The sequence below is a fragment of the Tupaia chinensis genome, unplaced genomic scaffold (genome assembly GCF_000334495.1).
Source record: "Tupaia chinensis unplaced genomic scaffold, TupChi_1.0 Scaffold000081_1, whole genome shotgun sequence".
Classification (NCBI taxonomy): Eukaryota; Metazoa; Chordata; class Mammalia; order Scandentia; family Tupaiidae; genus Tupaia; species Tupaia belangeri.
Window position 1 is genome coordinate 4,358,404 of NW_006159542.1, and position 7,423 is coordinate 4,365,826.

General features: G+C 44.3%; 1 protein-coding gene across 4 annotated transcripts in view; it reads right to left on the bottom strand.

Annotated features, from left to right (window-relative positions):
- LOC102481336 (E3 ubiquitin-protein ligase RNF183) overlaps positions 1-6,519 on the bottom strand; it is a 54,293-nt gene extending 47,774 nt beyond the window's left edge. For 3 of the 4 annotated variants that reach the window (XM_014585574.1, XM_014585570.1, XM_006142758.1), the window contains exons 1-2: positions 6,425-6,519; positions 769-864 (exon numbers count right to left, since the gene is read on the bottom strand). The gene's annotated coding sequence lies outside the window, so the exon portion shown is untranslated. Of the gene's footprint in view, positions 1-768; positions 865-5,228; positions 5,253-6,424 lie in introns of those variants that run through there. The other variant, XM_014585571.2, reaches the window with a different exon arrangement.
- Positions 6,520-7,423: the final 904 nt, after the last annotated feature.

A 7,423-nucleotide genomic window follows, 5' to 3' on the forward strand; every position in this document is an offset into this window, starting at 1 on the left:
CCCCCCCAGGGGGCATGGCCACACCACAATCCCTTCTCCTTCATTCTCCTCTCAGGATCTTGGGCACGCACGCACATGTGCCCGGCGTGAGTTTAAGCCACCGGTCCAGGACTTGAACTACAGTCGGCTACATGGGAGTCCAGAGACATAGCCATTACACCAACTGTTGGTCCCCAGAACTGACCTCCTGACCATGGGTAAGCAGTACAGAAGCACCTTACAGTGGAAAGAACAGTGTGTGCGGCTCCAAGCATCCTGGGCTCCAGGCCCAGCTGTGCCTCATCTATAAAATCAGGACACTAGATTAAATTATTTTTAGCAGACTACCTGCTCCCTAAGAAGGACTCTCATTAGTCTCCTTTGTACCCCAGGTGGCTTGCATAGTACAACAAGAATATTTGTTGTGAAGTAGTGAATCTAAGGTCCCTTCCAGTTCAGACCTTCTAAGATTCTCTTTTACAGGCCACAAGATGTACTCAGAGGAAAAAAATCCAGAATCCATTTCAAAAAGCTTGGGGTTGGTGTTACTTATAAACACAAGATGCTGGGCTCCCTAATTGCTAGCCTAACCTATTTTTCAACACTGTCATCAAACTAGATAGATGCCACCCACAGATGTAGGTCACTGGAAATTGCAGGTGCTACAAATGGACTAGTTCGGCTAAAAGCTGACTAGATTCTTAGCTGGTATCTTTAGAGAGCAATATTTTACATGCAAAGAGTGTTCACAGGACAATCTAAGGATAAGTAAATTTCAGAATTACTTACCCCTCAACCAATAGGATGTTCCTGGTGAGCTGCCGTGTTCAATGATTTGTAACGTTTCTCCTTTGGAAAATAGTTCAGGCAGTCACTTTCTAATCTCTGTAATTAGTGAAAAGATGCTCAACTTAATCTCTTTCCTGTCTAAGCATGTGTGCACTGACAAGAGGTTTACAAGATAAATAAAGACCTTGTTTAATGAAAGAAACTGTTACATGTAGTTTTCTCTCACGAAGAAAGAAGTATCTTAAAAAATTCCAAGATTATTTTACTCACATTTTCAACAATTAGGAAAAGTATTCCATGTTAATTATGTGTCTATTTTAAAATAGGAAAATAGAATATACTAAAATGAATCATTGAACATTGGACATTACTCATTATCTAATATTTCTGTTTATCAAAAATCTTCAGAGTTGAGGGGCCAGGCTGACCCACATGAGAAGTTCTAGGTTCTCCTCTACGACTTCTCTGAGAATGCAGAACATGGGTGTGCCATGATCTAGGCTGGCTGAAGCTGGGGTAGACCATGTAGTCAGGACCCTCTCGGGGGTTTTCTCTCTCTCTTCTCTCTCCTGCTTGCTCATGGAAGAAATAAACTAAAACAAAAATCTTTAGAATTGACTTCTAACTTCACAGGAGATTGTATTTTTAAAAAATGCAATTTCTCCTGTTTTAAATAAGTATGAATTTAGAATCTAAAAAATAGATTTAATCTAGAATCATGTCATAGAATTTGAGTTGGAAAGGACCAGCAGATGGCATAATGGTTACTTTACTGGACTTCCACGTAATCGACTATGGTTTGAGTCCTGGACCCAGCAGCTTAAAATTCACATGGGGTGCATGTGTGTGGGTCCCCAAAATCCCAAGAAGAGAATGGAGTAAGGATCATGGCATGGCCATCCCCCATGGGGGGTGATTTCTTACTTTCTGTCTCTTTGTCTCTCTAGAGAGTACACATGCTCTATAGCAAAAATCTCTCTTTAAAAAAAAGAGAGAATTTGAGAGCTTTTTAAAATCATCATATAAAAGTCCTTTATTTAAAGATCTAGAGGGCTGGTTGCTCTTCGGCAAACTGGAGGGAAAGAAAAAAAAAAAAGAAAGATCTAGACAGCAGGTGCCAATGTGCAGCAGTTAAGCGCTGTGTAGAGGGAACAAGATCCCGCATGGCCAATTGCAGTTCAAATCTTGGTGCACCTGCTTGAAAAACATGCCAGGCATAGGTGTGCATGCCCAGGATCCTGACAGGATGGAGAAATGTAGGAAAAGAACGTTATGTATGACCAGGCTCTGTCAGGGGATGCTTTCTTCCTCTCCCTCATGCACACAGTCAAGGACATTAAATAAATAAATAAACAGTAATATGTAAAAACATGTAAATATTAAAGACCTAGAGATAAGATCAGAAACACTATTTGTTAAAAATTATAACCAGGTAGATCTTTTGTCTTCTAGTCCAGAATTTTCATTATGTCTAAAAAGAAAAAATAGATTTATTACCTTTTTTTTTTTTTTTTTTTTTTTTATAAAAAATACACCCTCACTGGAGAGAGACAGTGAAAAGGAAAGTGAGAAATCACCCTCCAGGGGGTATGGCCACACCACAATCCCTCCTCCTCCATTCTCCTCTTGGGATTTTGGGCATGCATGCCCATGCACCCAGCATGATTTTCATGCTACTAGGTCTGTACTCAAACTGCAGTCAGCCTTGTGGGAATCCCATACCTTCACCACCACATTTACTGGCCCCAGTTTTATTGTATTTTAACAACATTATTTTAAGAATGCAAATAAACTCTAATTACAAATTTACAGTGTAATTATACTAAGAAGTAAGCAGCACAGAATAGCCAGAATAACATTTGATTAAGTGCATTAGTATCTTAATTAAGACAAGACTAAGTACGAACTACAGTTCTACTGTGGCCTTGGGCCAAGTTGCTGAACCTAAGTCTCAGTTTCCTACGTGTAAAATGGGATCATAATTCTGCAATTGATTTCTGTGAGAATTTAAAATATCTCTTAAGCTGCACAGAGAAGCACTCTAAGTGCTTTATTTGTTTACTTTTAATTGCCAGAGGGCCTGTGTGCTTGCCAGAGAGAGAGGAGAGGGACAGGGCTGGGGAGAAAGCACTTCCCAGGACGAGCTGGCAGCATGGTGGTTAAGGCAGCTGGATCCCACATGGCCAACTGTGCAGTTTAAGTCTCAGATCCAGTGGCTTGAAAATGCCAAATGTATCTGCATGTGTGCCAAAAATCCTGAAAGGAGAAATGGAGAAGGGATTGGAGTATGGCCATCCCTTGTGAAGGTGCTTTCTCATTTATTCTCTCTCTCTCTCTCTATGAAGGTGCTTTCTCATTTATTTTCTCTCTCTCTCTCTCTCTCTCTCTCTCTCTGTGTGTGTGTGTGTGTGTATGTCTTTGTCTCTCTCTGATAAGTGCACATGCCTTCTAGCAAATTTAAAAGCAAGCAAGCAAGCAAGCAAGCAAGCACCCTCTGGTGGTATAATGGTCACACCACAATCCCTCCTGCACTTCTCCATCCTGTCTTGATTTGGGGCATCATGTACGCACATATGGTGTCCAGAGTGTTTTCCAAGTAGCCAGGACTCCAACTAGCATGTGACTGTGTGGGATCCTCCTCCCTTAATCATTAGGCTATGGGATTGGCCCTAAGTGCTTTAATTTTATTAACCTAGCTCATCTATTCCATGGCCTAGCTGCAGCATACACTGGATGGTGTTGCTTAGCAGGCTGAGGCCACATGGGAGACCTGCTGAGATTCCTAGACCACCTTAAAAAGCCAGGTGCAATGGTGTGTGCCTGAAGGCCTGGCTGTTTGGGAGGCTAAGGCAGAAGGATCACAAGCTTGCTGCCCTGTGGGCAACATAGAGAGACCCTGTTCGAAAAAGGCAGACAAGGTGGCATATATCTCTGATCCCAGCTATTTGGGAGGGTAGGCAGAAATATGGAGACACAGGCAGACCTATCTAGAGCACCATCCACCCACGTACACAGATATATACACATGCATAGGGGAAAAAAATCTATTCTACATGCCTCTGGTATAGACACTGTTACCAGAACCATTTTGCAAATTAGAAAACAACTAAGGTACAGTGATATTTTACAACTTGCTCAAGTTTGCACTGGAAACAAGTGTCAGAGCTGTAACTTAAATTCAGGCAGTTCTGGGACCAGCGGATGACATAATGGTTATGTCACTGGACTCCCATGTAGTAGACCATGGTTCAAGTCCCAGACCCAGTGGCTTAAAACTCATACCAGGTATGTGTGCATGCATGTCCAAGATCCCAAGAAAAGAACAGAGGAGAAAGGATTGTGGTGTGGCCATTCACTTGGGGGGAGGTGATAATTTCTCGCATTCTGTCTGTCTGGCAAGTGCACGTGCCCTATAGCAAAAATATCTCTCAAATAAAAAATTCAGGCGGTTCTACTCCAGAGGCCTAGATCCTGACTAGGGAGGGTAATGCCTTGTTCCTTATTTTATTTTTTTTTTTTTTGGTACATCTTTACAAAAGCTAATGCATACAGAGCCTTTGGTTCAACCTAGCAAACTGTTAATAATAAATGATGGTTACTTACACGAATGCAAGACTAGCAATGATAATGCTGAAAGCAACAAATTTACCCTTAATGCCACTCATAGTATGTGTACATTAAACATATTCATCAAATGCAAGGGGATTTCAAAAAGTTGGTGGAAAACAGAATTAAAGTATGAGTTTACCTTGCAAAATGTTCTAGAATCCATGTAGTCTTTTTCCCCCCCATAATATGCCCTTTCCACTAATTTCTGGAAGATTTCTAGGATATACAGAGAACATATACAGATGGATATATGAGTCTGGAGGATTTAAACTGTAGCCAGTTGTGTCCCCTAACCAAAGTGATTGATTACAATAATTCATTATAGGGATGGCTTGTGGCCTGGATGGTTGAGGGAACTGGATCCCACACGATCAACTATGTGGTGAGAGTCCTGGCCCTAGTGGATTGAAAAATACGCCAGGCACATGTGCCCAAAATCCCAGCATGGTGGAGAGAAGGAGAAGGGGGAATTGTGGCATGATCATATCCTATTGTGGGGTGTTTTTCCCCTCTCCCTCACCTACTGTCTCCAGCAAGCACAAAGCAAATTGGAAAAGAGAAAAAGAATTCATTATATTATATAGCAAGTCAGTTTAAAATCTTGAGAACAAAGTAAATGTACTTGGGTAAGTTTAGGTTGTAATTTATTATGAGTAGATTAACAGAAGAAATAAAAATACCATTCTGTTTTCTTTCATTGTTTATAGTATGAACAGTTATTATCTTGAGAGGATGGGTAATGCCCTGTTCCTTTTTTTTTTTTTTTTAAGTTTTTTTGGCATCAGGTGCATGTGCTCTCCAGAGAGACACAGAGAGAAAGAGAGACAGTAAGAGGGAAAGTGAGAAATCACCCTCCAGGGGGATGGCCATGTTGCAATGTCTTCTCCATTCTCCTCCTGGGATTTTGGGCATGCACACACACATAGGCCCAGTGTGATTTTCAAGCTGCCAGGTCTGGAACTTGAAGGGTCGTCAGCCATCTGGGTGTCCAGTGCCTTAACTACCACTCCACCTGCTGGCCCCAGCCATGTTCTTTTTTTAAAAAAAAAATCTGCGTTTTAAGCATAGTCAATGAGAATGAATGCAACACAGGTTGTCCGTTGGGCAATGGCCACCAAGATGCAGGGTCTGTTCCGTGGGAACCTTTTAGTCAATGAGAATGTAGCCATTGTCCGTTGGGCAATGGCTATCAAGATGCAGGGTCTGTTCCGTGGGAACCTTTTTAAGGATCCCACAACATAAGGGACCTTTAAAACTGCCCAAAACATGTCCCTCAGGGAGCAGTCACCTCGGCTCCTCCTAGATTTCAGGCCTGTTCCCAGGCTGGAGAAATGGGAAAGGCTAAATTCCATTATGGCTCCGGAAGTCCCTGTTGGTTCCACTTGGAGCCAGACCTAAATCTGAATCCCAGGGCCCATTTCTGCCCCAATCTGCTTTCCAAAGGCCTTGAGGTACCCAGTGGTCACTCTAACTTTCTGAAGGTCACTGGGACAGAGTCCGGTGAACAGGACCTTACTGTCTAGGACTTCCCTAGTTCACTGGTAGGCGGTGTTGATTTCTGTGTCCCCCCCTCCCCCCCGCCCCCAAATCTCTCTGCCCAAAATCCACTCTGGGAGAAAGAGGCATCTAAACCAATGCTCAAACAGAAACACAACCACAGACAGAAGCGCCTGGGAGGTCTGGTTAGACCCTTCTGGTACAGATGGGAGAAACGGGGCTGAGAGAATTCGAGGGACTTGCCCAGAGACACACGAGTCAGTTCTAAGTCAGCTGTGGGGACAACTGTGAGCAGTTTCTCCTTTCTGGCTGTTCTGACCATAAATGCCCCTCTTCCTCTCCATTCTGCAGACCCTTAAAGCTTGTTTTTGATGTGGATTTCCCCAAGACGGGAACCTAGCGCCACCCAGCACAAGGCTGGCCTCGTGAACCCCGTCTCCACTTCAGCCAGGTGGGCGGCTGCGGCCCAGACAGCGCGAGGGTTCCCATTTCCCCGCCCGTCCACCCACCCGATGTCGCCCCTCTCTCCCGTCTCGAGTTCCATACCCACCGGAGGGCTGGCAGGGCTGGAGCTGGGGCCCGCGGAGCAGCGGAGCCGGAGGGCGTGCAGCCTCCACCCTCCGCAGCCTCCAGCGCCCCGTCCCTAGCAACGAGGCGTACGTTGCTAGGGCGGGAGTCCCGGCGAAAAGCCTCCGGGCGCCTTAGCGGGCTGTCGAACTGTGGTTCCGCTCGCCTGAAGTCTCCCACCGACGAAAATCAGAGCGCCTCTCCGTTTCTTCAAGTAACAACGCTTTGATGAGGTCCAGAGAAGAGGACAGATGTGGCTCCAAAAAACCACACTGCCAGACGAATCTACATAAGCGAAATGTCACTGTAATAGCCATGGAGAAAGCATTTAATTCATATCACCTATTAAATTATTATTCGCCCAGATAGAGGCGTCGCCTTATTTCTTCCGAGTCTTACTTTCAACCAGACAGAGACCTCTCCTTTTGGTCACGTCCCCAGTCCCACTCCCCTATTCCTTTTATGCTTTTCTTCATCAAACAGATATACAGCTGAGCATCAAAGCGACAAGACCCCTCAGTATCTTCTTGAGATTCAAATGGTTAGAGAGTTCCAGAAATGAACAGTATCTACAAGGTGAAGTTTTAACAACTGCAGTTGCAATGCTTCCAGGTTAGAGTCTATTCTCTGTATCGCCGGTGCACAGTTCAGGGCTTCCTGCGTATAGGAGGCTGAATGTTGAATGAATTAATCCACAAACATTCAGAGAGGACCCTACCCATCATTTCTCTGCACCTGAGTAGATTCTTCCTGCAGTGTCCATTTCCCAGCAGAACGCCTTCGAGGAAGATTTGCGGGTTTCTGAGCGTTGGGTGCCTGTGGGACACAGGGTGGTTATAGAAGTTTGCCTTCACAGAATATCTGGGCCAGCCTTTGGGTCTATATTCTAACCCAGGGAAGAAATTTCCTCCAGAGCATCCCTGATCTGGACTGGTGCTCCCTCCTTGACGACGTACTCATTTTCTGAGTTGGTAGTCTGCTG